Raw genomic sequence first — 27,794 nt, 5'->3', positions numbered from 1 at the left:
GAGTGCTCCCATGTCGTTTGCGTTGCCAGGTTTGTGGAGGATGTCGTTGCCAGCTGTCGCTGCTGTGGATGGCTGCCAGCCTCCCATATCTTCCCCCTGTTGTTATCCCCTCGTTTATTCTTTTATTTCCATTTACTTTCCATCCCTCTCTCTGTTTGCGGAGCCTCTGCAAAGCATGTTGTTGATATTGAGTCTGAGGGGCTCCTGGGGCCGGGCCGATAGCCCTCGCTGGCACCAAGGAACGTGGGCACCAAGGTCAGGCAGAGAGGATAGTGCCCAGGTCTGCAGTAGGTGCCCGCCTGGCCATGCCAGTTCTGCAATCTGTGCCCGGTGTGTTCGACACAAAACAGCCTGTGTTCCCCCTCCTCCGCCCCACTCCGACTGGCTTCTGCAGCGGCCCGAAAAAGGTCAAAGAGGCGCGAACCGCACAAAGGAAGCTCTGTGTCCATAGAGAAGGACAACTTGATCAATCCAACTTTTAGCTTGACCTTTTTTTTTTCTTCCCTCCCCTCTTCAAAAAGCGGACGGGTTTCCGTTCGGAAGCCACGCTGGCTCGCGGCCCTCGTTTGAGGTCGGCGCGGGTGCGGAGGAGTTCTAAGGTCCTCGTGAGAGTAGAGCGCGGCAGAGTTGCAGACAGCGTGCAAAGCTGTTTTACACGCCTGACGCACGCACGCACATGTTTGGATGTCATTACAAGACACGTGTTGGAGCTTTCGATCTGTCTGACCCGGTCGGCTGTGACCCAGAGAGTTCATCGTGAAGCGATGAGGGACCGTGTGTGTGTGTGTGTGTGTGTGTGTGTGTGTGTGTGTGTGTATGTGAAAGTTATTCTTATACGGTATGTTGTTTTGTCTTTGTGTATGTGTAACCACGTCGAGCTCCCTGTGAGCGGTGTGTTAAACTCCCCTGCCCTCCAGTTGACCCTGGTCTCCTGTGACACCCTTGGCCGAGCCGAGAGGAAAGCAGACAAACACCAAATAAAGACATGAAATCCCTCTCCCCCCTCCCCCATCAAAAAATGGGACTCCTCTCTCCCTGTTTGCTCCTCTCTCTCACTCACACTCACACCCACACACATGCACAGTCGAGGTCACACTCAACCGCACCCCAGTTCATAAATTGAGCTCACTCGGCCTTTGCTTGTATCAATTAATCTGCGCTGGCTGTGTGTGCTTTACGAGCAAAACACTCTCGGCGAGCCTGATTGGAGCTTTTAATAACGTACGTACAAGTCATTTCCATGTCATTTTTTCCTCCCCCTCGGTCATTGGCCAGATTCACTGTCTTTCTGTCTTTGTCTTTCTGTCTGTCTTTCTCTCTATCGTTTTGAGCTCCTTTCTCTCCTTTCTTCTCTTCCTCCCTCTCTTCCATATTCTTCTCTCCACAACAGTCTCCCTTCTCTCCCTCCCAAAGCTCTGGAGCTTTCCAGAGGCTTGTAGTTTCAGAGATCCCCTTAAGATGTGCCACTTTGATAGCCCTTGTTAGGGCCTGTTCAATTCACCACCAGGGATTTGTCTTGCTTTTACACACTGAGCCATGTGTGCGTGTGTGTGTGTGTTTGTGATCCTCATGTCCTTAAAGAGAGACGAGTGAAAGAAGGGATAGGAAGGATAAAAGTTTCTGTGATCTCTGTCTCTTTTTCTCTCTCTCTCTCTCCTTCTGTCTCTTTCTTTTTCTGTCTCTTTCTCTCCCCCTCTCTGTCTCTACATCTGTGTGTAAGAGAACCATCTGTCTTGGTGCGGGCCAAGAATTCTTCTCAGCATTATTAGCACTTACAAACATATCTCACACAGGGCTGTTTGAAAGAGAGTCAAACCGACCCCCCTCCCTGAGTTATGTTGCCAGGAGACAGTGGGCCAAGAGCCGATTGTGAAACCACTGCTGCTAATTCATTGAACCGTCGATTTTCTGGAAGAGACTGGGGTAGGCCTTGCTCACAGACACACACCCTGACCTCCTGGGACCAGTACCTACCTGTAGGAGTCCACACACACACACACACACACACACAGAAACTACACCCCACGCTGCTGGATGTATAGGTTGTGATTGGAGAGAGACTGCATCTCCAGCTGTTTTACCAAGTTTTATGCCACTGTCAGCCCAATGCAGGGGATTCGTGTTTTCACCATTGCAGTCGAATACAGATGGTTTAGGTGTTTGAATTGTCATCTAATGTCAAGGAAATGTGTTGAGATGATTTTATTCAACAATTTCTTTTCCCTCATCTCTCGGTCTCTGTCTCTCTTTTTCCATGTCCCTTTCAATAGTGCTTTATTGAGTGCTAATTGAGATATGGATCCCATATATGATACGTTTCATTTGTAAAAACGAATAAAGTATAATGAAACAAGAAACAAAATAATCATAAAATCATGATGACACACTGAAAGGGGACATGACTCTCGTTCACTCACTCGCTCTCTCAATTCCTCGCTTCCTCCTTCCCTCCACCGTCATTTCTCACTGCTGGGAAATGAAATTGCTTTCTTGTTCGTTAAAGATTTTCATGTTGCTGCCTGGTACAAGGCGGGTGTGAGAGCGTTTGAAATGGTCGGTTGAAAGTTCTAGAAAGCCTGCTGTGGGTATATGTGTGTGCGTGATGGAGAGGAGAAAGACTGTGTGTACATGTTTCAAACTAAACGAAATACTTTTCAAAACAATTTTCTAACGTAATATTTGGGGACTTTTCTGTTTTCCCCGCACAAATTAATTCCGCCAAGTTGTCGCTTTACATTAAAGCATGAAGTAGCCCACTGGAGTACAGAAAGCAATCTCTCCCCTGTGTTGCCATGGAAGCAAGCTCGTCTTTTCATTGGGCACCACCATAGACATGACAGATCTGCCAAAAGTACAGCCCACCTCTACCCTTTAGGCTGCAAGTGGGCTTTTGTAGGGGTGAAAGCACTAGCATTCCCTTTCTATATCTGTATACAGGCTGCTCTGGTGAAACATTTGCAATGTTGTGCTCTTTTTGCGTTGTTGTGATTGTGGTGTTTATTTTTAAACCGGCTTGTTTGTTCCCATGTGTGACTTGTTCTTTATCCTTTCATGTGATCGCTCTCTCTCCTCCTCACTTTGAAATTGAAAAGAGGAGCGTAATCTAGAATAATCCAGTTTCTTAAATAAAGACCCTCCCAAGAGTGGTGTTCTACTGGGAGCTGAGCTTTATGTTCTTATAGGGGAGAGTCTCTCTCTCTCTTTCTCTCTCTCTCTCTCTCTCTCTCTCTCTCTCTCTCTCTCTCTCTCTCTCCCCCCCATCTCTCTCTCTCTCTCTCTCTCTTTCTCTCTCTCTCTCCCCCCCATCTCTCTCTCCTCCCCATCTCTCTCTCCTTCACTGACTTTTTGGCTACTCTCTATCCCTCCAACCCCCCTTCTTTCCACATCTCTCTCCACATCTCTCTCCACCTCTCACTCTCTTTCTCTCTCTCTCTCTCTCTCTCTCTCTCTCTCTCTCTCTCTCTCTCTCTCTCTCTCTCTCTCTCTCTCTCCCATCTCTCTCTCTCTCTCTCCCATCTCTCTCTCCCATCTCTCTCTCTCTCTCCCATCTCTCTCTCTCTCCCATCTCTCTCTCTCTCTCCCATCTCTCTCTCTCTCTCTCCCATCTCTCTCTCTCTCCCATCTCTCTCTCTCTCCCATCTCTCTCTTCATCTCCATCTGCCCAGTGTAACACAACTGTTTGGCATGCGGGCGCCCTGGTGCCCACGCTGCGGAGGGCTGGCGCGGCAGGGCTCAGCCCGCGCCGGGCGCCTCGTATCGCCAGTCTTAATCACACGGCGAGAGAGCGCACCTGTGAGAACAGATGTCCACTGGGGCCGGCGTGCTGTTCCTCATTTAGCGGTGGCTGCCGGCAGCGCGTGGCGCTCTACCCCCCCCCCCCCCCCCCTCCCTCCTTCCTAGACCTCCAGACGCTCCTGGGCTCCCCAGCGGCTCCAGCATGGCCCTGACGCGCCTCAGGAAGAACCCACTGATCCGTCTCCCTGGTGGGGGGGGGGGGGGGGTCGGTGCGCGCTTCAGGAAACGAGCTCTCGAAGCCCCCTGTCCTGTTTGTTTTAATATCAGGATTGGAGCGTAATAAGAAACTGCTCGGTCATTGGAGCGGCCCCCAGCTGAACAGGTATGTCCTGTTCAGAGCACAGTCCTGGGATTTAGATGGAATCTCCAGATGAGACGATTCCAAACAAAACGGTCTGACTACGAGAAGTTGATACACGCCCCATGTGACCTTTCCTAATACCTCTGTGCGGGCATGGGTTGTAGTTTAAAGCATAATCTTTAGCAGGATATCTGCCCTTTTCAAATGAACAAATATTGATTTGTCCTGTGTGTTCATAGACACGGCTTAATGTTGGCTTACTAATGCCGCCAAATGAGCTTTGTGGTGGTATTTAGACAACATTATGGTGCTTTCGGCATAATTATCTGACTAAATCTGCCATTTGATTTACATATACCAAGCCTGTCAGAGCAGAGGCAGCTTAATGAAGGGGTGCTATTAAAGTGGCTCCACCTCTATTGATGTTAATAAGTTGGCAAGCAGCAGCGATCTGCTGTAGTGGATTGAAAAGACAGGAGCAATAATCATTAGTAGTGTAAGCTCGAAAGGGTTATGCTTTTATCCCACTGTGCACACTGCCTTAACCCACTCCCAAATATACCTCTCTCGCTCTCACACACACACACAAGCTCCTCCGAACAGCCTTACCCTTTGTGACTCCTATCTGGCCCATCATCTTGCTGGTTTGGCAAAGGGCCCCACCAACAGACACTGAGAGGGACTGCCAAGGACACACACACACACACACCTACATATGAGCTCATACCTGAGAAATGTGGCATGCCCTTAACATCAAATCTTCACCCTAGCCCCACCCTGTCCTTTTAAGTAAACCCTCTGACAGCTAGGACCACCCTTTCTAACCCTGCTGCTCTCCATACTGCACACCACCCTCCCCATCCTCCGCCCTACCCTTCATCCATCCCTTTCACCGTCCCTCCCTCCATCCATCCTGCCCTCCCTCTCTGCACACCTCCCATCATCGACCCTGGCTCTTATCGGCCCTCTGATCCCTGTGTTATTACGCCAGTGCAGGGGATTGCCTAATGATCTATTGACCAGGTCTATCGATCTCCGCCATCCGGGTTGTCCGGGAGAGAGGAGCCAGTACAGCACCACCACACCCGGCACACTGCTTAACACACTGTACACTTCCACAACTGCTGCACAACTCTTAGTGTGTGTGTGTCTGTATGTCTGTCTATTCATTCCCTCCCTTCTCTTAGCCAACCCAGGAAGAGATTAGGATATAATGCGCTTTTAACATCTGGCTGTAAAGTAACGAATGTGTTTTAGCTGACGTCGTTAGCCAAAGATGACAGCGCAAGGCTAAATCCAAGGCTGGGTGGTGTTAAGTGTTTTTGTTGAAAGGCAGATTGAGGATACGACGGCTTGACACTGGCAAATTGTAGTAGACCATTTTCGATGGTATGTCTTGACTGTTCAGTATGCAATCATGCTCTTCTCACCTTCTACCTAAAAGCAATACAAAATGTGCAGTCATTTGGTATCAAGGAATGGTCCCCGATGCTGATTCAAATTGTCCTAGTGCTTCCCCATTGGAACCAAGATCCCCCTGCGTTCCTCATAGATAGAATTGTTTGTGAATCTGACAGCCGCACTCTGTGTGAAAGTCGCAGACTGAGCTCAGCAGAAAAAAGCCTCACAAATTCCCCATGTAGAGATTACAAATGGGGACATACGTGGCATTACTAAATTAATGCGCCATAGATCGATATCAGACAACGCTCAAGCAGCTCAATTTTACACTCGCCTGCCGGCAACAGATGGAGCTAGTTGATAGCGTCGCTGGAAGGGTAGGTCTCCGTAGCAGAGCAACATTCAGATGGAGATGAGCTCGAGATTCAGTTAGCTTAGCAGCTCGCTAGAGAGCAGCTAACAGTTAGCTTAGGTAGTTACATACAGTAGAAACTTATTTCTATTAGCTAGATTAATATTAAGCTAGAGTTTAGATAACTTTGTGGTACCTTTTAGACCAGTGGTTGGAACTGGGTGGAGGATGGAGTTGATCAAGCAGAGTCCTACTTATCCACTTACCCCTGATACTAGCCTGGTAATTCCTTAATTAGATGTTTATAGCGATCAGTAATTGGAAATAAGCTTTATAGTGTTTTGTGTACACACAGAGTCTCTAGATGTAGTTTATTTTAAATGTGTGGTATTATATGGTTTTCTGTTGTAGGAGAAGAAGGAAAGCAATCCCATTATATGACATACACCTAGAGCTACACTTTTGCTCAACAGCAAAATGTTTACTTGGTGCTGCTCTGTTCTTGGAGGCATTAACCTGTTGAATTCAAGAATGGAAATTTACCAGTGAATGATTGATGGGCCTTTGCATCACATTGATAGTGCTCTGTATCTCTCAGAAAACGACCCTGTGTCTACACCTCGTAAATCTCAGTTGGAATCTTCTGGAACTACAGGAGCTAGTGGAATTGGAAGGGTTCACATTTAAAACCTGTTTTGTTGGAGCCATTCTTGTTTTTGCTGTTCCTTTTGGGGCGTTTGGGAATGGTTACATTTCTTTTGTCTACATTTTTAGTAGGCAGAGTGCGTGCTGGCCTGTGTGTGTGTGTTAGTGTCCGTGACACCATGTCTGTATGTCAGCTGTATGTGAGTCAAGTTGGGAGGGAGGTGGAGTGAGAGATCAAGATTCTTTTAAACAGGCCAGGGCACATCTGGTTGTGATTGGCTCAAGAAAAAAGGCTTGTGTTCTGGGAACTGGCAGCACAACTGCAGCACGGCCACAGCCACTCAGTACGGTTATACCACTAGAAAACATGGGGAAAATCCCCCCCCCCCCCACCACCACCCCCCATCTCTCTCATTCATCGCCAGTTCACTCATAATCCCACAGAAAAGCCTGTGGCAGTGTTCCAGTGTCCTGTAAATGCCTACATCCTTCCCCACTGGGATATAGACAAGGGCCCTAAGGCAGGTACTATAAAGTGTGGGGCCATTACTTTTGCAGACCAACTCTGTGTTGGATAATGATTGGCCGCCCAAGGCAAAGCGGTATCTAAATGTCCGTTGGCTCTTTGCGCCACCAGTCAACAGAGGTGGGATGCTCAATTGCACCGGTCTCGCCAAACACTTTACTTAGTGAAGGGGTGCTAAAATCGGTTATTCTTTCATCTCTTTGATTTGCGCAGGTGTGTGTATGTGGGGGGGGTGTATGATGACAGAATGCAGATTTAACTTGACAGAAAGACCCTACACCCCCCCCTTTCTCCGCAGAGGAGAGCGGAAGATGGAGCAATTAAAACTGACGGGCTGGTCTCCAGCTGCCCCAGCCAGTCCATGTTTATCCTGTCCGTCCTCATCACACTGTTTGAGCCTGCACTCGTTAAGAGTGCACCTGTGTGAGCGCCGCAACTTTAGCTGATAGCCTAGCGCCACTGCACTGGAACGCACTGTCACTACTTTAGCTGATAGCCTAGCGCCACTGCACTGCAACGCACTGTCACTTCTGCCAGCTGGTTGCTAGTCTAGATGGAGTGGATGTGTTTGGCCTTGTGAACTCACATTTTGGACACTCGGTAGTGTTTTGACTCCCTGGGTGGAGTTCACTTTGTGTTGTTAGACTGTTGGACCGTTTGGTGCCTTTGCTGAGGGACCAACTGGCAAGTGTAGTAAGCGTGTGTTTGGAATGTGTGTGTGTGTGTGTGTATGTGTGTGAGAGACGTGTGTTTGTGTGATGATTGTGTGTGTGCATGGGGGGCCGCCTCCAGCCACCGGCTGAACTGCGCTGATGTTTCCACACATGCCACAGAGGCAGTGACCCTAACAGCCATAATGACGTCGGGGTTAATTCCCGGGGAGTGGCTCGCCACTTTGAGGCAGAGGAGAGAACTGGAGGGGTGGGGGAGGGTGGGGGTGGGGGGGGGCTTGGGAGAGACTACTGACAGCATAGCAGTGGAACGTGCAAACCTCATCTTCCCCATGTAAATCTGAGTGGTCTGGTTCCACCCAATCCTTTCTGATGGGATTTCATGTGCTGCCAATAATCCACTGCTATTGCAAGGAGCCCTTTCTTTCTCCCTCTCTCGCGTGCGCTCTTTCTCTCCTCTTCCATTTATAATGCTAAAAATACTTTTGTAGCAAAACAAGAGGCAGTGGGAATCTTTTTTATCCTCGAGTCACTGCTGAAATGTTTGGGAGCTGGTTTTCTGGCACAGCAGCATACAGTGGAATTACACTGTGACAATCTCCTACTCCATCTTGGGGGCTGTATGAAGACGCTGAAATGCTCATTTTCCTGTTGCATTAAGTGATTTGTCGAGCTGTATTTGAAGGGATTGTTTGTGGAGAACACAGGAGGGAACATCCATTTGCATGGCATTTTCTTCACTCGGCAAAGAACAATCATTGAACACAAAATTTTGTTTCACTCTACTTCGGCATTGTGAGAAATTGCAGATTTGATTCTTTGTTAAAATGGAAGTAACGCAGGCAGTTATTCCTGTACACATTTCAGTCTGTAGTGTGTTTAATGTTGGTACTATTAAGCCCAATACAGTGTTAAATAGATATTAGTATTCAAAGAGCACTGACCTGAGAGAGAGGGAGTCAGTGAGGGAGGGATGGGGAGAGAGACAAAGACAGACAGTTAGAGGGGTTGAAGGAAGTGTGTTGGAGCAGGCTCTTAGGTTTTTTTTCTGCAACTCGGGCACAAACTCCCAGTTTGTATCTGCTGTGGCTGCAGTTTAGTCTGAGTTTGTTGTGAGTTGATGATGAGAGGACTGCCAGTTTGACTGTTATCTTCTAGGGAGCGGGGGTGGGGGGGAGATTTGATGGACGCACCACAAAAACCACCTCCCGTTGTTACATAACGGCCGATATTGAGCGTGACCTGGTGCCACTTCATCTTGCCCTCTTGCAGATTGCATTCCATAATCTAATGAGACAGATTTTCTTTAATGGAATCCTTCATGAAGGCATGATTACTATGATAAAACTTCAGACAGTGACTGCTTCAAGACTGAAAGCCTTGCCTTGTCTCTCAGTGTGTCTTGGGAGAAATATGGGCTTAGTCACTCTGATAGACTGGAGACAGATTTGGCACCATATTACATTTTCCAGTCAAACCAAAACGGGGAAAGACTGAGTAAATATTTATTCCAGTCTGTGTCATTCCCTATAGGATTGTAGTGGGTTCTGCTAATTATACGGAATGGCATGCTGGGACAGCGCTACTTCGTGTAGACTTCATGTCTATCATTTGGGTCTGGTGGCTGAGGAAATGAGGGGAGACGCGTACCTTTTCAGGGGGAAGTGTTGGAGGGTAAGTGACAAGATAAAGTCCCTTGTTAGCGTTGGCAAACATGGTACCAAGCAGTGGCAAGCACAGCACAGTAAAGTAAATGTCACACAGCACTCTAAACAAATACCTCCTATGGATCAACAGCGAGATGACACAGAGACACAGCGAGGGGGAGGAAGCTGGGAAAACCATCAACTGAGGAAAAGTCATCCAGCCAGGGACCCGAATGAATCATACTAATTGACTATAAACAACGTAGTGGGCTTTAATTATGCCTCTTGAAAATAGAAAGGAACTTACAGAGAAAGAGAATGGAGATGGAGAAAAGAAAAATAAAAGAAAGTGGAAGGGGGGGGGGGGTGGGTTGAGGGGAGGATTAGAGAGGCAGAACGGTTGTTCTCAGATTCCCCCTGTGCCCTGTTCCTTCGTCATCGCAGGCCTGTTTTGGTTCCTGCTCGTCGCGGATGGATGGGAGAGGAGGAGCGTTCGGTGCCAGTTTCGGCAGTCGGAGGGCACTCACCCCTCCTCTTCCTCTCCTCTCGCCTCTGGTTGCCTTGGGCACGGCGCAGGCCCGTGAGAGGTGCCCAGATGGGTTGCTTGGCTAGCGGTTTGCTGCTTGCTCGGGGCAGCCCCCATGCCAGGATCACTGGGTTTGATGAAGAGGGTGAGTGGGCTCCATTTGGCAGCAACCACTGACGTTCAAGGGGGGAGCTTCACCCCCGTCACGTCCCTCCACCTCTCTCTCCCAGGATGCTCCACACGGAGAGCAGGGAGCCCGCGGCACGGGAATTCATCACAGTCTTGCCTCCAGCACCACGTTAGCGTTAACCCCCCAAATGGGGGAGAAAAAAAAAATCTTTGAGTGAGGCTGCACCCCACATCGCACCCCCCTACCTCCTCCCAGCTGCTCCACAGCACCTAATCCACATGGTACCCCCCCCCCCCCCCCAGCCCCTGCCGCTCCTCCTCTGCCTCCCTCCCTTTTGAGGCATCCATCACCCTCAGGGACGAGGGAGAAATCATTTACAGTACGCACGGTTGATTGACGACACACAGTGAGTTTCATCACTTTCACTCTCTCTCCCCCACACACAGATGTAATACACTGCCTCGAAGGGGCCAACGCTTGCACAAAGGCAATCAGAAATGGTTTCTGAAGACGTGACACCTAAAGTTCAAAAGCAGCTGGGGGCGGGCAAAAACATCACAGGTTCCTCAACAGGAACCCCCCGCCCAGGGAAATGTCTCTCTTGTCACCTTTCCTGTTTCTGCCAAAATGTTGATGCTCTCCTCCCATCATGCACCGGTGGAAGAGTGGCCAAGGCCCAATGTTGAGACATGAGAATAGGAACTTGTCCAAATGGGGAAAAAGATGGTATTCATTGAAAAAGGGTTCAGACAAGCCCATGGAACATAGACCGAGTTAGACTTGAAACCATCCTATTCTGTGGGAATGAAGGTAGCCTGGTGAAGAAGAAGTAATGGTCTAATCCGACCTTGGGAATGCTCTTGAGTTCGCTTGTACGTCAACTAGCGGGTTTATAGAATGTTAAGGAGATTAAGTGGAAACTTCTGGAGAATCCCTTCTAATCCACGGTTCCTTCTGATCAAAGGGGCCCAGATAGCTTTGAGTTGAACCTACTTTTTTCCTCCCTGTCTTCTCTCTCAGAGCGTTTCTGTAGATTTTTCCAATTAAATGATCCTCCGCAGCGTTGTCTGGTGTTTGGACCATGCTATTCAGAGAAAGGCCAGGGCGATGGGGAGAGAGGGAAATTATATCTTGCACTTTTCCACTATGATTCCCAGGCAGTGTAATTGGCTGGAATGGGGAATTGAAAGAACCTGGGGGTTGGTCATGGGTTTGTGTGCGAGTGCTACACCGGTCAATTGACTCTTGAGTACGCATCAACTAGCTCCTCACACTTGAGAAATATGAACTCTCTTAAATTGCACAAACCTAATCTTTTCCAACCCTTCAAACAGAGCTACACTATTAGCAGGAATAATTGTCCCGATCTTCTTGGCCTCTCTGGCTCTTCTGATTGGAGGGTGAGGGTATGGATGGGTAGTGGAGTTTGGCAGAGGTGTGTTGTAGTCATTTTGCGGTTGAGCTTTGGTCCGGTTACAGTGGCATCGGGGGAGCTTTTGGGAAAGACTGCTCAAAGTCACGTGTAGCTACTGTAGACACAAATTCAAACACAAACACAAACTGATATCCAGCTCTTTAACCAGATCACTGGTCCTAGTAACCCATCTAAGGATTAACTGATTCTTTTATATGACAACATTACACCTACATAAGGGCCACAGAACAAGTGTCTGATATATCAGGACCAAAGATGTCCTAGGAATAGTTTGAAATGTATGGCTAACATCCCATCCCAAAAGGGCTGTATTAGTGGTCTGGAAAATGTGTCCTGAGAGAACTTGTTTGAGGGCAAAGCATCTTATGTAGCATGAGCCATGGGGCCTACACATAGCTACGATACAGTCAGAAACTCCAAAGTTCAGACTTGCTCTGCCTGAACGTGGGATCCCGACTCTTTCGCCAAATGCCAAGGAACGGGGGAGGAGGAAGAACAACAGCACTATCTGTTGTGGAAGAGGGAGTCCCTCCATCCCACACTATCTGATGCACTATCTGAGATATAGGGGAAACACACAGAGCTTTATATAGACTGCTTGGAACTCTCCCACAAATGCAGGGCTCCAATCTTTCTTCCGGTGTTTTCTGGAGAGATTGGTCAGATGGAACAGAAATGAAGTACAATATGAGGGAAAATAAAGATGTTATGTCTTTATTTCATGAAGTACATAATAGGACCGGTGGGGATTTGAACAGTGAGAGAGAGTATGTGAGAGTGTCAAATTGACAGCACGCATCTACGGGGTAATGGGTGTTTCTTAATGGAGGCTGAAGTGGTTGGAATCATGGTTGCACTTCCTCTCAGAGGTGACAGCTAGGAAGGTAGAAGGTTCCGGAATCACCAGCTCTCAATCTGTTCCTGGTAGCCAATTGGTATGGATGAAACATTGCATTTTGGATTGAATACAAGAGTAGCGTCGAGATATCATGCATCTACAGAACAATTCTGAAAACTGAAAAAGCATGATTTTATCCATCTGACTGGCTACATAACATCTGTGTTAGTAGGTAGAGAGAACAGCGCTAGAGATCAAAATACTGTACTCTTGACTGGATTTACATTTCAGTGGTGTTTTAACATAAAAAGATTGGTAAAAAAAGATTCTGATAAAAGCTATTCCTTTAACTTATGGTGTGACTATACCTTTGTGAAAGTGAAAATTCACACCCTCACTATCATCCCAAACAGTATGACACTCTTCTACATGAAGGCGTGTCCCTTCCAGTTCTTTCTTTGGAAGTCCTTAAGCCACTGGGCTTTCATGACGTGATTAGTTGGAGTGGACAGTCTGGGTAATGTGTATCCTTCAGTCTGTAAAACTCTTAACCTTTGAATAATTTACTCTCCCTTGAGCCATTGTTTACCAATGCTGAAGCGATTAAATCCACCACAGTCTGTCCGTATACGTAACATGTCTTCCCTGTTTGCCAGGGACAGATCGTGTAAAACTGTCTCTTCTGTTGTCTTTCTATTTGGATTTGATTTACGACCTACTTCTTTGTCATCCCATAATGGGAGTTAGGAGACGTGGTGTCTGAGGTGTCCTTGTTGGTGCCATTGTGTAGCCATTGCTCTTCTCTGATCACTGTACACGTGTCCGCGGTGTTTATACTATGTGAGCGAGATTTCACACGAGTTTCCCTCAAGCCAGACCGTCATGAAACTTTTCCCCAGTTGTTTTCACCACCACCACCACCTTCGCTCAAAAAAAAGGAGAACAAGAAAGTGAACTCTCGTCTGTATTATGTTATCTCCGCTTTGCCAACACGCCAGCACTCCCAGGCAACCATGACAGAATATTGATGTGCGGCTTCTCCAGAGTCCCCTCGTCTCTCCTCTCCCCACCCCCCACCCCCTCTCCTTCTGCCATCTCGCTTCCCTCCCTCAGCCCACCCCTGCTCGTCCCTCCTCTCTCCCTGCTCGTCCTCTCATCTCATCCTCTCTCGTCCTCAGCTTTGCCTGCTCATCCCTCCTCGGGACAAAGAGTTCAAACCTCTGTCTCGTTCCCTGTCAGTCGGCCCCCACTCCAGAGACTGCTAAGTTCAGATGTTACAGGGGGTGATTGAGAATGAACCCAAACTCTTAGCAGGGAGGTGGAGGCGTGTGGGTGTGCGTGCTCCCCCAACATAAGTGAGAGCCTGTCAGACATTTTGTTAGCATCAACACTTTCTTTGTCGGCAGCCAGAGGAGAGGAATGGCTTCCAATGCTGTTGTCGGGGGCCCTTGCTCTCAGAATATCTTCTTCCTTCCTGGTTCTCTTGTTAAAGCTTGACCGTGACCCGTGATTTCAAAAAAGACTCAGTGGGCGCACCTCTGCCAACTGGGTATTGGAGTTTGGAGGGAAGGAGGAAATGTAGTCCATCTTGGTTGAAGAGGAGATGCCTGGGCTAGATTGCAGGTGCACCTCTCTGTGACTCCATTGCTTAGAGAAGGGACAGGAAATCGTTCCCCTAATCTTCTAATGCGAAAAGGAAGGCAACAGAAGTGGGGCTTCTTAGAGCGCGACATAAACCCTCAACACTTATCTTTCTCCTTTCCTAACTCCCTCTCTCGCCCAGTTTCTCTCATTTTCTTCGTCTCTTCTTTCGCTCTTCCAATCCCTTCTCTTATTGTCATCCCACTCACACTCCCCTGTCTCGTCCTTTAGCCTCATCTTCTCCCCCCTCTCCTCTTTTCTCTCTCATTCATCCTAGCCCCATCTGTCTGAACTCTGTCCATTTCCTCCACGACCTCGTAAAGACACTAGTAAGAGGATTCAAGCCTTTATGGTGTCAAACGAAATCATATTTCCACTGCATATAGGATAAAAAGCTTAGATATTAAACATTTATAGCTTAAAATATGTGACGTCAGCCCACAGCAATAAGCCTCTCCCAGATTCATCTGCCTCTTTTGCGTCATATGGGCAATGTCCGTACACTGAAAACATAAAGGCTGCCATCCCATCAGGTCACTGAATATTTACTTGGCTGCAAGCAAGAGTTTTTACTGGGTAATCAGGATATATATCTGCCTTGATATCCTGTATGTCTTAGTGGTGTGGGAGGGAGTTTTCTAAGCCCCCTATTGATATTTTTGTTTCTGAGATAGGTCTGTAATGAAAAACCCAACCCGGTCTCATAATCCCTTTGGGCATCCATACAATCCTGGATTTTAAGATGGCAAACATGTGTTGCATTGTAAACACAGCAACATATCAACAAAGGAACACATGATTGTATTGGATTGAGCAAGGATTTGATAGGATCTGCGCAGTATTTCTGACCTTGATTGCACTTTGTTTAACACCCCAGACCACAGTGTGTTGTGACCAATGTGTTCACATTCCACCCATAAACCATACCATCGTCATTTCTACTACTTAAATTGAAACTGGATAATGCAGTGATAGAGAATTAGGGTGGAAGTAACACAAGTGATGATTACTCAGGCAGACATGTGGAGTTAGGAGCAAATTGGAAATTTGATTGCAGGTTTAACCGAATAACATTCTACGGAAAAAAAACGGCGGGGAGGGTCGACACAATTATGGATTAAACATGTGAGGGAACTCGATAAACAATTTTAGATTAAACGCACTGTAAAAAAAAAACATGTCCCCGTGACCCCATATATACGTCTGGGGATTGTTTTGTTTCCATTTTTCTCGCTGTTTGAAATAGGAGACCTACCTCTTTCTGGTGTTAGCCAAACCAGGCCTGTGTGTGTGTGTGTGTGTTACCCCTGTAGAGAAGCTGTCTCAGCTATTGGTCGGCCTCTTTGACGCTGAGAATGTGATGGTGTACAGTATGTGGAATGGTTGTGGTTTCTCCATCTGCCCCCCCCCACCCCCCGCCCCCGCCTCCAGACACCCTGCCAGGCTTCCTTCTGCCTTCATTCTGTTCAGCGGCCTCACCACAGCTCGTACACAACTCCTTCCCTCTTCTTCTCCTTCTCTCTTCGTCTTTCCATTCTCTCACTCCAGCATGCCTCCTCCATTATCCTCCTGTGGATTTGATGGGCCTTTCCTATTTATTGGGATGGAGACAAACTCTTGCTTCATCGACAGCACACCCGGCCCAGAGCGAGTGCGCAACTCGAAACCTTCTCGTCTCGGACCGTCTCCTGACAAAAGTCGGCGTGGAGGCCGCGAGCGAGTCGTCCCGCCCGTCTCCCTCTGACCAGTGTTGAGGCAGCTTTTGAGGCCTCGAGACGATTGATTTGAGAGCAATTTCAGAGCAATGCGGATGCGCAAGTATTGCGTAAGCCCTCCTTGATTTAGCTTATTGACTAGGACGAGGAACGGAAGAGGGTTACACCCACTGATGGTGATGTTTGCTACTTTTAGCTAACGCCCCCGGCTAATAATAATGTTTCTGTTATTTGACATTAGCCCCTGGAATCATGATGGACGTCTAGCATGAGTGTCCTTTGGTATATTCTCTGCTGAGCCCACCCAACCTTGTAAGAAGATAGACACTCGTGGAAGCTTAGGACATAATCATTCACTGCTGGTGGGGGGGCTTAGACAAGATGGGCTTCCGCATGAACCCAAACACGTACAGACACACAAACATATCCGCACACCTGGCGAGATGATGGCCAGGGGAGATTGTGGAGCTTGAGACGGCACGTGGCTTCAGCATGTCACCTCCATGCCGCTATCAGGAGTCACGCGCCATCTGATAACCCCCCTGATCCCGGGAACCCGTCGCCATGGCTACAATCGCTAGCAACCCCCAGCTGATACTTGTCACCGCCAGTCGTGCGTTCCTCCTGCTATGCAGCCAGCCTGCGTGCCTCTCACTCGCAGTGGGAGAAATGGCTCCAGAGAAGTGGACCAATCAAGGAAATAGACTAGCTGCACCACACACTGCTGCTTCGCACTGTACCCAGGCCCCCTTCACACATCTGGCTGACTGTCTGATCTCCGTTCATCGGCAGACTCAAAGATGAGCTCCGCACACACAGAGGCTGCACAGAACCTTTTTTGTTGTTGTAGCAAATGTTCTTAGTCTCTTTTTGTGGCGAGTCTTTCAAAACGGGAGGCTCTCGACAGCTTTGTGGTGACGAAACGCTCCCAGCTGTGTTTGTGTGCCGAGAGAGCGCAGCCGCCTCTGGAGAGCAGTCTAGTCTGGGAGCTGTAATTGTGGCTTTGGAGGACATCATACAGACGATCAACTGACTCTGTTGTTCGGGGGGCGGGGGGAGTGGGGGGGGCTGCCTCTCGTCCCTGTAGGGTGCGTCGGAGTGGGGGAGTGTCGTCGGCGGACGCAACGGTTACCAGAGGAACACGCCGAGATGAAACCCCGTCGCCTGGCTCAGCCGCGTGTCGCCGTGGGAGACCATTAGCTCCCATCTGAGACACGTTTAAGTGTGGGAGGGATGGGAGGGGGGGGGGCAGTCCTGACAAACCCGCCACAGATGGAGAGACACCGGAGCTGGTTTCATTGTTGTGCAACGTGAAGCATGTCTGTGTAGCCTCCGAGACTTTCTCCTGGCACCTGTACGGGTCAAATCTCGTTAAGTGCTGGTGTTCATCGTATCCATTATGTTTTTATGGGCATCTGTGAAGCCCTCGGCGCCCTTGCTTCTAAAAGGGACTATACTGATACAATTGAATTTGTATTTTTTTTGCATTGCAATATGATGGCGTTCCTGTCTACTGCAGTAGGTAAAAGTTGACAAAGTGGTGGTCAGATGGGAATGCTTTAAGCTTGATGCATTCTTAGCTATCCCCTTTGGCTTCTTGGCCACAATGTTCTCTCATTCTCATGCATTTGAACAGAGACTGCCAAACACTTCCACAACGCCGCTGAAAGACAATCTGTCCAGGAATCAGGGCTGCTTGCTCTCACTAATACACTCCACACCCTGGATCTCCCAGTGAATTAAGCCATTGATTGTTCCACTAGTGAGAGTGCTGGTGGCTGCAACCTTTGAGCCCCCTTTCTGCTGTGCTAATCCCCATGTTGTCACATGATGCCTATGAATAGCGTATTGAGCAGTATTGGTTACACCAAGATTGGACCACCAACGATTTTTCCTAGCGTCACGCGTGTCCTTTCCCCCCCCCGTTAAAGCAGATCTGACCAGTAGGACCACTTAAGATCTATATCCTTCACACAGATCAGGCCTAGTTCTTTCCCAAAATGTTATCTTAGTCCGGGACTAAACTCAATCTGTTTCCCCAAAAGCCGGCTTTTGGTGTCAAACGGGACCAAGCGGAATTGAGCCCACGGTTGGCTCACCTACTCAATTAATCTATTTTTATTTATTTATTTTTTTCCAAAAGTGCATGGGTGACTTTGATGCGTTGTGAACTTCGATGGGTTGAAAAGGCCCTGTCTACACTTTCTCATCATTATGGGAGTAGGGTTAGGGAATGAGTACAGGCCTAAGCGAAGCTTTGATTGATGTCTAATTGGGTTGCAAGTTAGCCGGTGGTACAGCGAATGCTACTAATTAGGGTCTTTCTCTCATAATTACCATGATGCGGCATAGCCAGGGCTCAGGCAGGATGTGTATTTAGTGAAACAATTAGGAAATTATCACCTGGAAAAATCCTCCTATCTGTTTTTATCTTCATGCTGGTCCCCCTTGGTGTTTGTTTAATACAATAGGGGATTTTTCTCCCTTTTTCCTTGCACGTCTCTCAGAAGGATACGCTAGCCGAGGAAGTGTGATGAATTTGGTTTTTGATCCCTGGGGGCTCACTCCTTATCAGGAGTGTTGTGATAGGAGGGCTCGCTAACCCCCTCTGAGATCTCCCTCTGTGTCTCTTCCTTTCTCTCTCTCTCTCTCTCTCTCTCTCTCTCTCTCTCTCTCTCTTTCTATCTCTCTCTCTCTCTCTCTCTCTCTCTCTCTCTCTCTCTCTCTCTCTCTCTCTCTCTCTCTCTCTCTCTCTCTCTCTCTCTCTCTCTCTCTCTCTCTCTCTCTCTCTCTCTCTCTCCCCTCTCTCTCTCTCCCCCTCTCTCCCCCTCTCTCTCTCTCTCCCCCTCTCTCTCTCTCTCCCTCCCTCTCTCTCTCTCTCTCTCCCCCTCTCTCTCTCCCCCTCTCTCTCTCTCCCCCTCTCTCTCTCTCTCTCTCTTCCTCTCCCTCTCTCTCTCCCCTCTCTCTCTCTCTCTCTCCCCCTCTCTCTCTCTCTCTCTCTCTCTCCCCCTCTCCCTGCCTTCTCCATCCTCCATTCCCACTCCGTTAAGCCCCCTGCATTAAACATTTATACAGTACCTAGAGCATACTCTGCATACACACGACACCCACACACCCAGGCGTTCCTGCTCTCCTCCATACCCCTCGACATCGGTGAGTTCCCACTAATAAAGATACTTAGAGTAAATCCGCCGGGTCCCCATTCCGTGGCGGATTAGCTCTCTCACCCTGGGCAGGGAGAACAATTGGTGGAGAGGAGGAAACAATGGGCTGCCTTGTTGGTGCTGATGTGCTGTTTGGGCCTCAAGCTCACTCTCCCTCCCAATGCACTTCTCAGCGAGGCATCCCTCACTCGCGCTCTCTCTCTCTGTCTCTCTCTGTTTCTCTCTGTCCCTCTCTCTTGTGCGCGCACATTCTTTATACCCCACTCTCCCTCCCCCTCCGTACATCCCCTGGAAGCGCTCATAAATTAATAAGCATCAATATGCATAAAGCCACTCTGTAGGAGTGCATTTGTGATATTGCTACAGTTGAACTCTGACCCCACCGCGGCAGCAGCTCCGATTCGATTAAGCCGGCCAGCCTCTCAGCCCGTCTCTCAGCCCGCGCGGAGGAAGTCGGCGTGACTGTCCTCCCCTTCGCCACTGCACCGGAGCAGGGAACACGCCGAGTTCCCCCGGTGAAGTATTGTGTGGCAGGAACCGATCCAGTCTCTCTCTGTCACACTTAGAAATGAAACGACGTGTATTGGCCCCACCGGAGTCTCCGAGCAATTAGACAACGCAAGAAAAACACATTAATCTCGCTATTATATCTAGCCTCGTTCATTTATGGTCGGGTTCAAAAAGCGCCTCGCTCATTAATTGGCTGCGTCGGACGACACGCAGCGAAATTACATTTGCATAGATCATTTTTTAAAAAAGTGCTTGACGTCTGCCGACTAGAGGCCCCTGGTATTGAGCACCAGCTGGGCTGTAGGGGGATTCTGGTTGGACAGGATTTGGCTGGTGGGGGGGCCTGTGGAAGGAGTGTGTGTTGGTTTGAGGCACGGGAGGGAGAGGGAGAGAGGAGTGGCATCACGTCACACCCACATCTCTGGTACTCAGATGCGAAGAAATTGGCTCTAGTCAGCAGACCAGGACGGGCAGATATGCCGGGTCAGGCAGGCGGGCAGCGTGGGAGGCGATTCCAGACGAACTCCCAGAGTTTCAATCGGAAAAAATTGAATCGTCAATTTCCATTCAGCGGAGGCCGCTCTGTGGAATTGGAAATGAATGAGTGTCGCAGCTTGGGACTCTGAAAATCGAGGTTAGGGCGGGGGGGGGGGGGGGGGGAAGGCAGGAGAGGAGAGAGGTGGAGGGGCAATGTGGACTAGAATCAAAAGGGAAATTGCATGAAGGGGGGCTTGACCTTAGGTTTGTCCCCGTGTTGGGTACGAGTACGGGTGATAATTCTTCTATCTCTGCCCCTGGCTGCTGAGTGGTCTGGCAGTTGGAGTGGCTGGATGGCTGGCTGGTCTGGCAGCCAGGGTGTAATTATCAACAGAAGGCTGGAGAGATTAAGAGGCTGGAATGTAGGACTACTGGCAGTAGACTCCACTTCTGCTACACTGGTCATTTTCAGGTGTGTGCACGCGTGTGTGTGTGTGTGTGTGTGCTTCTGTATCCCTGAGGAGGGGGGGTGCTAAAAGACCACTGGCAACAAAAGCCATGCTTTGATGTTGGGGCCCCGAGGCTGAATCCAAGCCCAGGATTTGACAGTGTTCTCTTGACATGAAAGACAGTGGTGTCACCTTTTGGAACAAGGCGGAGATGCTATCTCCGACATGCATCAGCCATGCCACAGCGCCGCGGTTCAGATCCCCACCCCCCCCCAGAGTTAATCAATCCATCTGGGGACTGATTAAAGTAGCTTACTTTGGTGGGGACGGGCGGGTGGGGGGGGTGCTCATTTACTTTGACCTTTGTTTGCTGCCATTTGATTAGGAATGACACACATTCAAACACACACACACACACACACCCCTAAACCACCACCACACACACACACATACCTCTTACCCAGACAGAGTGAGTGTTTGAACTCGAGCCTAGGGATAAAAGGCCTAAGCCTTCACCAGGACAGGTAGGTGTCTGTGGAGCCTTATGAAATGCCTCCTTCCTCAAAGCGTCTCACTAATACCACAGTCCATTTTTCAGGGATTAGGACCAGGCTACGTGCTGCACATGCCAATGAGGAGTCCATCAGTAATCATCAGAGTCTGGGTTTTTCCTCGAGTTCTCTCCTGGGCAACAGAGCAATCATCTTAGAGTTGGGCCCTCCCGTCTTTGACTGGGATTTCGAGAGAGCTGTGTTTTCACTAGCCTCTGCCCACGCCGGTGTGTGTGGTGGCGTGTGTGTGCCATTTCTGTGTCGGTAACGGAGGGAGGGCAAAGGGTGTGTGTGTGCAGGTGTGTGTGTGTGTGTGCGTGAGCCTACATGTGTAGGTGCAGTCTGTCATATTCCTTGTCTCTGCCCACGCACGCACACACACGCTCACACCCACACGGTCACGCTCGCACACACACACACACACACACACACACGCGTGTCTGACAGGCAGTGGAAGGCAGGGACGTGGGCAGCTGGCGGGACGGGCAGACAGCACTGAGAACAGAGAGTCTGACTGACAGGCTGGTGATCATCTCCCTGATTTCAAACTTAATTAACCTGGGCGTCACACGCCGCCCGGCACCGTCAACGCTCCTCGGCGGTATCACCCGGGAGATCTGGGGCGCCCGATGAAGAGGCAGAGGGAGGGGGGAGGAGTGAGAAAGAAGGGAGGGGGGGGGGGGGGGAGTAAGGAGGGGGAGGAGGAAAAGAAAAGAGGAGACAGAATGTCATGTCGCAGCCAGTCCCACGCAACGCTGTCGGGAAGATATTTCAGCCTCAAACCGTGACGCGGGGGGGGGGGGCACCAGCTGTAGGGGACACCCAGCGGTGTGGTTGGGTGATATGGTGACGTGCGTTTCTGCCAGAGACCAGAGAGCTACCAAGAGAGGGAGGGCCGAGAGCAGAGGTCAAACCTCTGTCCACCCCCTACCCCACTCCCCTGCCCTCCATTGGTCTGACTCAGTCTGTCTGTTTGTCTGGGGACTGTAGAAGTGCAGACTCAACCATGGGGGGAGGGGGGAGGGGGGGGGTGGTGTCTGTCTGTCTGTCTGTATTCCCCACAACCACTGGGGAATATTGAAATATCCACGCTTGGCTGTTTCTAATGCAAATGAGGTCAGCTCAGAGCTGGAGTTCAGATTGACTGGTGACAGTACTCTCCTTTCCCTCTTTTTTCCCCTCTCTCCCTGTTTCTCTATCCATCTATCTATCTTTCCTTTAATCTTTCTTTCCATCTCTTTTGGCACGCTTTCTCTCCCTGCCTGCCTGCCTGCCCGTCTGCCTGCCTGCCTTTCTGCCTGCTTGCTTGACTGCCTGCCTGTCTGTCTTTCTCTTAATGCACCCCTCTCTCCCTCGCTCCACTTCTCTCTCCCACCCTCATCTGTCGCACTGTCGTCGGCTCATTTAAGCCCCTGACATTTCATGTGAAGTAGCCTAGCTTTCACTGACTCATAAAAACACATACGAGTTGATCTAGAGGAAAAGGTCAGGATCGCTCTCCCAGGGCCTAATCACCAGCTCTCGCGCTCAACAGTGTTTCATTCGCTCACACTGTCTGTGTGTGTGTGCGTGTAACTGTGTGTGACTGTGCGTGTTTTTCTTTGTGGGAGAGGAAATAAGCAAAAAAGCTTGTGATTGCTTGTGTAGGAGTGTTTGTAAGTGTGTGAGTGTGTGTGTTCAGAGTTGTGTGTGTGTGTGTGTGTGTGTGTGTGTGTGTGGACACCGTAGTTACAGGGTCATGTCGGTGTACACTTTCAGTGGCAGACTGTTCTGCGTCAGGTGGCTCACACACACACACGCACACACACGCACACCAGCGTCATCCAAGAGCTCCGGCGAGTGGCTACATCGTGCTAAATCACTGATTAATTGCCGACGACTACAGAGTTGACACGGCTCTCCATTCCCACCTCCACCCACCACCTTCCCTGCCACTTGTTTTGACCCCACGCTCGAGTGCTCTAGTATGGGTTTCACAGTAGGTGATGGTGCACTGTGAGGAGGAGAAGGAGGAAGACCGAGGCATTCATGAAGCTAAACCCAGCAGCAGGGTGTTCCTCTCTCTGCTGCCAGGATGGCTGGCTGTCTGACTCGCTCCATTGATCTCTGACTGACTGGTTATCTGGGTGGCTACGTGACTGGTTGACTGGCTGCATGGCTAGCTGACTGGTTGTCGGGTCAGCTAGCTAGTTGGGTGGATAGATGGATGGATGGCTGGTTGGTTGTCTGGCTGGATTGTTGTCTGTCAGGGGCCATCAAGGCCAAATAACAGTGTTTGTTTAGCCATTAGTCAGGCCCTGTTAAGCTGCTATGCTCTGGGGGCTTCAGAGAGTGAGGAGGGGGGGAGGTGACAGATGATGGATTACTGAGAGGAGGAGGAGGAGGCACGATGCAGTTATGCAGGACATAAAGGATCATGGTAGCATGGTAGGTGTAACTGTAGAGTAGAGTAGGCCTGAAGCACTTTGTACTCAGAGACAGAACACCTATGTAGTGTGGTAATGGCCTCATCAAATCAAACAAACAGTACCATGCATTGTGATAGGGCCGAGTCACCTTCTTCAGTCGTTGGCTTTGGCTGTTAAACAAGCTGTTAGCGTTTTGTTGAACAACCAGTAACCCACAAGGCCTGGTTTCTGCTAGCGGATCAGACTAAGGCAATTAATTCATATTAACTATTTACACTCATAATTCTTATCATTTAAGGGCAGTGATAGGGCACCCTGTGGTACAGCAATTTGGCTACAGATCAAAAGGTTTTAGGTTCAAATCTCCCATACATCTCCCATACATCTCATTGGATGAAAACATCTGCTAAATGAATGCATAAGAATATTTTTGTTAAAAATGTATTTTTTTATGAATGCATGTCATGGACTTAGGCACAAGGAAAGTTGTGAAATATATTGCAGTGTTTATCCTGGATAAAAAGTGTCTGCTTGTTGGAATGTTAAGCTGGCGTGTTGAGAAAGCCAGTGTTGATACAATATCTCTTTCTTGCTCCCTAAAATGCTCAGTCAGATCCTGTAACACACATGCACAAACACACAATGCTCAATCAAATCCAGTGACACATACACACACAATGCTCAGTCAAATACTTGACTCATGCAGAGATTGTGATAGACAGCTCCAAGCCCACACAAAGCTGCCCTTCAACCCTGTCTCTCTCTCTCTCTCTCTTTCTACCTCTCTCTTTCTACCTCTCTCTCTTTCTACCTCTCTCTCTTTCTACCTCTGTCTCCCTCTCTCTCCCTCTCTCTCTCTACTGTAACACAGTTCCTCTCTCTCTCCCCGTCCCTCCCAGTAGGCACTTCCACAAGTCTGGGCAGACCACAAATTCTCTCCCTCCTCTCACTTCCCCTTTCTTTCTAATGATAATGGAGCCTTTCACAGCACCGCATTGTGGAATGAACACAGCAGTCATTGTAAGAGTCTACCTGTGTTTTGGGTTTGAGTACCCACAAAGCTAGATGAATGGGGGGGGGGATTAAAGAAAGGCAGGTTTTGGTTGTAACTGGGAAGGCTAAAGCTCAGCAGTGAGGGCTTTTAACTGCAGATCGAGAGGTCGCTGGTTCAAATCCCCGTTTTACTTCATGTCGCTTTGGATAAAAATGTCTGGTAAATGACTTCAATAATAATCAGCGGATAACAGTTTGAATCCAGTTGTGGTGCCACCCACACAATGTGACCTGTTAGATCATTTTAGTGATGTGATTGGCTGGTGAGGGTATAGAGGGGGCGCGTTTGATCATGACTAGATCAGTATACCCCTTGAAGCCACAGACGCAGATTAGAGGAGAGTAAACTGTATTACAAGATACCTTCATGGCTCATTGACGTTTATGCAGGCGAGTTAAATCATTAGATCCAACAAGTTGTGTAATAGATTCCCTCCCCAGGATCCGCCCTGACTTCTTCATTTCAAGACGCGCGTGTGCTTGGAGTTGGTTAATGTTTCCATCATGTGGTCATGTGTCTTGATGAACGTGTGGAGACTTGGCGATGGAGCGTGTCTGGAGTTGTGTATGGGGTGGATGTGTGTGTGTGTGTGTGTGTGTGTGTGTGTGTGTGTGTGTGTGTGGCGTTGCGCGTGTTGATAAGAGTGTGGAATGGAGCGAGAAGGCTGGCTGGAATAGTTTTGGCAGGTGGAGGTGTCACTCCTCCTGTGAGGTTGGAGTTTAATCAGGTCCCCTGTCCACCAGCTGTGTCCACAGCAAATAGACCCTCTGTCCCACTGGAGAGCTGCAGGCTCTGGGAGATTAGCCCAAACCTGCTCTGTGTGTGTGTGTGTGTGTGTGCACGTGGGTGTGTTATTAACCCAAACCTTCTGCTACGGTGTATGTGATTGCTGTATTGTTTGTGTGGCCGCGGTGTGTCTGCTCGCGGGCTGGGCTCCCCCGCTCCAGTGTCCAGCTGGCAGGGAACAGATAGCTGGAGCCTGGAGACCAGCGACAGAGAGGTAAACAGACAGACAAACAGGCTATCAGTCCTAATGAGGAAGAAGTGCTGTACCTGAACGGATAGAGAGGGGGGGGGCTGCTGTGACCTTTGATCCCGCACCAGGCACCATACATCACACACACACACACAAATAGTGTTCTGATTGGAGACCCATATGTGTTCTGTGCACTTCCGGGTCGTTGGTCACTAGGACAATGTGCGTGTGTTAGTTCTTTCAACCCTGATCAGCTGAGATCTCCTGTGGTATAAAGCTGGTGTGCTCAGGGCCTTGGAACACAATGGCCGGCCTGATTGCCTGGCCGAGTGGTTCTCAAAGTCAGTCAAATTGAAATAAATGAACTGCCAGACCCGACGCCGTGGTAATTGTTCATATGGAAATTGGATTGCCGTCATCACACACGCTTTCCTAAGCACTTCTAAAACAGTTTCGCCGCATGAGGGAGCTCACACAAGGAGGGAAAGAGGCCGTTAGTGCTCTCCACTCCGTTCCTCATCTCAACAATGTGCCCCCTCGCTCCTTTCGGCGGAGAAAAGAAAGAACGAGAAGCCTTTCCGGCAGTCGCCGGAAAGCTCCCGACGGAAACGTTTGTTTCCCGGCATGGGGCTATGTGCGGGCGTTAACCTACTTTGTCGTTTCTCCGGTACTCACTTTATCGCCGCCCCGCAGTCGAGCCCCACGCAGCGCCACAGAGAGATGCGGCATGACGGGCCATCGAGCGTTAACCCCTGTCTCCCCCTCAGTCCAGCCCTGGGGGGGGAGGCGGGCAACTCATTTAATGGCCAATCCCCTTTATCAGCGCTTACCTCTGAAGGGGAAAAAAATAGGCTTTGTTATGAAGACTTCACCCGCCACAGTCGGAGCGGGCATCTGTTGAAGCGGTGTCCGATATGAAAGTGCTGAATATAAATGTGTGTGCGGGCTGTCGCTGTGTGGGGTGATATGCTATTACGTTTGCAGTGGGGTGTCTGGGTATTTATTTTCTGTGTTTTTTTCCTTCTTTATCTAGTTAATGAGGACGAGGAAGTTTCATGCCGGCGTCAGAATGCCAGATCAGCAGCATAGCGTCTGTTTGGCGTAGCAGAGATGCACTCGGAAGAAACGCGGTCAGAGCAGTTGTTCTGGAAGGAGGGGGGGGGGGGTCATGGGTTAAGGAGTGCAGGTCTTCCATGCTGGTTTCTCCACCGTGTGCGAGAGTGGCGCTGTGTGCTAGTCTGGAAGAAAAGTGGGTCTTGGTGGGAGGGGATTATCTTGTCAGCACTTCGAGGTGTGTGTGTGTGCGCGTTTGTGTTCCGTGTGTGTCTGTGTGTGTTTGTAACTGTGTGCCATTGCGTTTGTGCCATTGTGCATCCTTGTGTGCGTGTGTGTTTGTAATCGTGTGTCCTGGTGTGTTTGTCTGTGTGTGTGTGTGTCCTAGTACAGCATGCATGACCGCCAGTTTTCAATTATCTTTCACTTCCTCTGCTGAGATGAGCTGTTCTTGTTCAGACATGCCCGGCTGGATCCTGCTAGTTAGAGGAAGAACAGAGACGGACAGAGAAGTGAGGAGAAGACGCACCCTGGCTTACCTTACCCTTCGGGCCTGTGCACGTTGTATGTCGTCGAGAAATCCGCCTCTCTGCATCTCTATACCACAGACTACCTCCTAACACCAATATGATACGGTGAAATCCAGACAGCCGGTTGCAAAGCCACATCACAGCACTAGTTGTAACACTGTCTCTTGTTATCTCTCCTCCAAGAAAACTACCAATTTCACCCAGTCAGACATTATTAATGTAACAAGCCTTTCTCTGTCTCTCCTTCGCGCCTCAATATATCCATCCTTGTTTCATCACTAGTTCTCCCTAACCTTGGAGGGTTCGTTAGCTCAAGCTAACATGGCGCACAAACGCTAATTTTAGCTTCTTTTTATTTATTCAGCATGGCCCAGTGTTGGTGCTTCCAGAATCCCACAACAAGGTGTGGAGATATTTATCGAGCAGGGAAGGGAGCTTGGGATCTGGGGGGACTGGAGGGTTGGGTTCTACCTGTGTCACTGCTGAGGGATGTCTCTTCCTCCGGAAGCCTCTTTGAAGCCTTCTTAACTCCAGTGTTCTGGATTAAGCCCATGAAAGAAGGATGAAAAGCGATAGAGAGAGAAGGAGCCATCCTGGGAGAGAAAATACGTCTTTGAAAAATGCTCCGGATTTCTCTGCAGTGACCCACAACGCAACATCTGAGAGAAATTTGTACAACAGCAGATTTCCATTTTTTCTTTTTTGGCCCACGTGAGTTCGAGATTTGCATGAATAGGCGAAAGAGTCTTTGAAGTCGTGGAAGTAAGTCAAGCTGAATTTTTCTGTCAACCAAATGAGCGCTCCGAGACAATTCATCCAGTACTGTACATCTCAGCTGTAGGAAGTGCTCAGACACAGTGTGTTGGGTAGTCACGGAGGAACTGTAAGGTTTCCTGAGCTAGAAAAAACGGTAGCGCTCATTTATTTTCATTTTTTAAATCCCATCTTTTCATTTGAAATTTGTGCTTCAGCAATTTGTCACTGTCACTGGATTATGGAC

At 49.1% G+C, this 27,794-nt stretch overlaps 1 protein-coding gene across 1 annotated transcript in view; it reads left to right on the top strand.

The window, feature by feature from the left end:
* The window catches only part of plxnb2b (plexin b2b), an 87,418-nt gene that overhangs the window by 35,284 nt on the left and 24,340 nt on the right, over positions 1 to 27,794 (top strand). The gene's annotated exons all lie outside the window — the stretch shown is intronic.

The sequence above is a fragment of the Hypomesus nipponensis genome, chromosome 14 (genome assembly GCF_054491055.1).
Source record: "Hypomesus nipponensis isolate SF chromosome 14, ASM5449105v1, whole genome shotgun sequence".
Classification (NCBI taxonomy): domain Eukaryota; kingdom Metazoa; phylum Chordata; class Actinopteri; order Osmeriformes; family Osmeridae; genus Hypomesus; species Hypomesus nipponensis.
Note: the sequence above shows the minus strand (reverse complement) of the source record. Positions and strands in the feature narration are given on the sequence as shown.